We start from the raw sequence: 4,688 nt of genomic DNA on the forward strand, positions 1-4,688 counted from the left end.
ACTTAGATGAATAAATATACCTAAAAAGATCTACTGGGTATATAATAGTGCTTCTGTACAAAGTTGTAGACGCTGATATGAGAGAAATCATTTAATGACAATAATTTTTAAAAGTAAAGAAAAAAACTTCTTATCTAGTAAAAGAAATTATTCTTGAATTTCTGTTTCTATATCTAAAGGAGCGGAGAAGATACGTAAGGAAGTCACAGCGTATAACCGAAAGAAAAAGGAAAAAAAAAGAGTTCACTTTGCTATTTTTCCCGAATTGAAAATGAAACATGTATGATGTAATTAAAGAAAAAAAAAAAGCAAGAAAACAGAAAGAGGAAAGAAAAAGAGAAAAATTATAAATGACATAGAATACACACTTTTAAGGTTGAATATAGAAGAATCAAACAGCGCGCGACAACTACAAAAAATCAAAAAGGAAAAATTATAAATCACATGAAATACAGACTCTTAAGGTTGAACATAAAAGAATCAGACAACGGGAAGAAACTACAAGAAGAAAAAAAGAAAAAAGAAAGCGAGTAGAACAATCGGAAGTGGAAAATGAAAAGGAGAAGCACAGAAAGGGACAAAGCAAAAAAGGGAAGGAAAAACACTCATTTCTATACGACACAGAAATAAAAGCAATTCCTAAATACAAAAGCCAATTAAGGGAAGGAAAAATATATATGTAAAGACATGTATATGTATACTCCTCAGCTATAGCCTGGACGACACCTTGGCGAGCAATGTCCATAAAAGGGAACAACCTTCTTCAAATACACACCTTAATGAAGATATGACAACAACTAAAGTAGAAAGAGAAGAATGGCATTGTTTCCAGATTTCTCAAATTATTCCCAGATCGAATATTTTTCTTGATAATGAGAAACTCTGAATCCTCTATAATTGTATATGAAGACATTTACATCACATTTCAGATGCTATATTCCCAATGAATGACCCCCTGATTTGATTTTTATATTAACATTACATCATATTGGCCAGAAAAGGAATACCATGGTGTCGTAGGAGAATAGGGCGGATTAAGAAAATTTTACAATTATTTTATTATCACTGGGAAAATTTGAAACTGTTTCTTACGAGTAAATAAATCCTGCAGAAAAATATTTTTTCTTGTTTTGTAAAAATAAACCTATTATGCGTAATAATCTGAACACACAGACGACTAATTTGTGGTGTAATTTATTAAGAACCGTCACATCTTACAAATCGGCGACGCATTATAAATTCTATTTTCTAATTATTGGGGGATGTGTAAGCTCATATAAAATGCTATACGGAATCTCCACTATCTTAGGATTTTAATTAGGGAGCATATTCCTAATGACTTATATTCCGCTTATCGTAGCATATTTCCTGAAAAATATAGAACGAATTAACCAGGATAAAAGAAAAAAAAATAGGGAATAGAAAATATATCTTTTTAATAGATTTAGTTAAGAATAATAATTTAATCAATCTGTGATGATGCCAAATATATATTTCAATTGAGGACCTTTTAGGAATACGAGGGGCCCTGTAAAAGATGTGTAAATTACGCAAATAATATAATGGTAAGGGAATTCTCATTTATCTTGATTTATTCTCATTTATTTTTATTTATTTCTATTTATTTATTCTTATTTATTTCTATTTATTCTTATCTATTCCTATTTATTTTTATTTATTTCTATTTATTTATTCTTATTTATTTATTTTTATTTATTTCTATTTATTTTTATTTATTTCTATTTATTTATTTCTATTTATCTATACTTAACGCGTGCATTGCGTAGTAATCTTTCTCTTCTTTCCCAACTACTATTCCGCTCCTCTTAATAATGAAACATTCTATTTCCTAATTCGGAGCAGTTAATGATTGCATAATTCAATGATCGCATATGTCATATGAAATATCTCTCAGGACGGAACTAATTCTACATCGTAGCATACAATTCTTTCATAAGAGGTTAGCAGAAGAAATCGCAGAATTCAGCAATGTAACGCCTATATCAAATTCTTTTTATGATCATCAAAATGGCCGTCTCAAATTATTCATTGCACAGGACCCATCCATTCTGCGCCAATGGGGAGAATAATTTCTAATCTGAAAGATGCCTACCATAGTCCACCCCAAATGGCATCACCTCTAGGCTTAAAATGCTATAAATGAACCCGCATTTCGGCTTATAAGCTTCGTAGGATTCTTTTCCTTCAAAATTACACTTCCAGCGTCGTGAAGTATTGAACTGTATCATTTTATCCTACGATAACGCATAGATTCCTCGTGAGCCGGGTCAATATTATCGACAAGAGGTAACCTCCATTAGTCCGTATTAATATATGCATAGTATACTATAAAAAATGTTATCCTCCTTTCCATTCCGCAAGAATCTGTTCGATTTCTGGTATGAAGGAGAATGCCCTCTTTAGGGGGAATTACCCTGTAGAAAAAATAATTTCTAATTTGTACATTATTTAGCGCAGAATTATCCGGCCTCCCTGTGCAGCCTGTCCATACAGAAACTGCTCCCTTGGCCTATGGACCATCTGTTTTTCGCCACAGAGTGCTAGTTTATTTGTGTCTATTTGTTTGCACATTTCACACGTTTAACTTAAATATAGAAACATTGGAAATGCATCTTAAAAGTGCAATATTTTATTTCTTCCTCATCCAAAAAATACGCTTCAAATATGAGTTATGCAAAGCAAAGGCATAGCCGAAATCGTAAGCAACATAAGAAAAAAGTACTATGATAATAATAAAAACTATGTGGGAAATTCTTTCTATAAACATATGTAATGAGGTCTATGCATATCATTATGAAAATGTATGTGTCTGCTGCTTTCATAAGTCTCCCCTTACATGGTAACTGTGGCCGGGCCGACATGACACAGGTCACAATATCTGTCTAGCTGTGTTACTATGGAAAATATACAGAAGAGAAGTCCTCCGCCATACCAATATAATAAATGAAATAAGGCAAAACTTAGTAAATACGTAGCTATATATTAAAATTTTGGGAAATATCTTTGAGTATATTCCCTGTTGTCTGTGCAAGTCTCCTTTTCCAGTTGATATATGCTGATGAGAGGTTTCTATACAGGATTTTCAGCATATGAGCCCCAATCATAGATCCATTTAGGTACTACATATCATAGAAATAGAACGTGTATATAAATGAGCATATTTAACGCCGCAACTATAAATACACTAACAATTTGACGAATGGGGACGCATACGAAATTGGATTCAACCATGCACATAATATTATCTCACTGTTGCAATATTTTAACAGCTAATAATACATTCACGTAGCCGTAGTATAATCATAATTAACGCTACATGGCTTAAGCTATTCTTAGGTTTCATAGATTACGATGAACTCACGAACATAATGTCATGGATTATAACACATTATATGAGGGTATAAATAGTCCTAATAAAAAACACATCAAGATACATATTGAGCTGTGTACACTTCATATATTATGTGGTGAATTACATCTTATAATAATGACGTAAAAGTTGCGTGAATCATAAATTCTGTGCAAAAATGTACTACCTTGTGCACACGACGCGAATAATTCACCGGCGACTGAAAATATACACTTAGTTACCAATATGGCATTATCATGAAATATATGTCCACCGTATTTAGCAAAATATATAATTTCAATGGAAGAAAAAAAAAACCTACATTTATTTAAAAACACAATTCTTAATTTACTGCCCAGTGCGTCAAAAAAAAAAAAAATGCACTACGCGCAGAATAAAATGTAGAAAGAAAAAATAATTTTTAGTGAAACTCCCTGTAAAAAAATATTATTTCGCGATTGATTCTCTTTATATGAAAAGACTACTATGAAATCTTTTCCAACTATTATTTTTCCATGTGGAACCTAATTGTTTCTCTGGAGGCACTGCTGAAATTACACTTGATCTATATTTCTCATTCATATTATTCGAACAGAGCAGCGTATTATTAGAGTATACGGTGTTATTTCGTGCAATTACACAGGTGAATAAATGAAATATGTAATTCATTTAAATATTTATGATAATAATTACTAATTATTCAGCTCACAAATATGCGCCGCATAATTCACTTTCTTTTTTGCTGAAATAACCATATTTACGAAGAACAGAGAAAATAATTAAGTCTGCACTACATAGAATAAAGTAATCAGTCTATTCTCTTCATTTATAAGAATTATTTGCAAACACTTTTATAAGAACATTGCACACAATTAAAGTGCACAAAATGTGTGCACTCAACGCACGATGTGCATTAAAGAATTCTCCATTGCGTCCTCCTGTATTTATAAACTTCTTTTCATAGGTGAAATATAACCAGGACAGAAGTGTATTGCGCGAATAAATCATCTTATGCATAAGCATAATTATAAAATAAATTGATACTAAAGAGAATGAAGTATTAATTTATAATATGCAAATAATGCGATACTTCACCTTAGATAAAGAATAAAATGTCTTACGCTTTATCCAGTAAGGTGTGGGTTGCACCAATGACGCAAATGCCACGTAATAAAAAATAATAATTCATGTCTATTGCTAACAATCAAATTTATAGTTGTCTCGAAACAAGAAAAAAGAACTAAGAAGATAAATAGAGGAAAAAAGCGAAAAATAATAAAAAAATGAAAATAATAGGAAAATATATAAAAGCATTTTT

The sequence above is a fragment of the Plasmodium inui genome (assembly GCF_000524495.1).
Source record: "Plasmodium inui San Antonio 1 unplaced genomic scaffold supercont1.61, whole genome shotgun sequence".
Taxonomy (NCBI): domain Eukaryota; phylum Apicomplexa; class Aconoidasida; order Haemosporida; family Plasmodiidae; genus Plasmodium; species Plasmodium inui.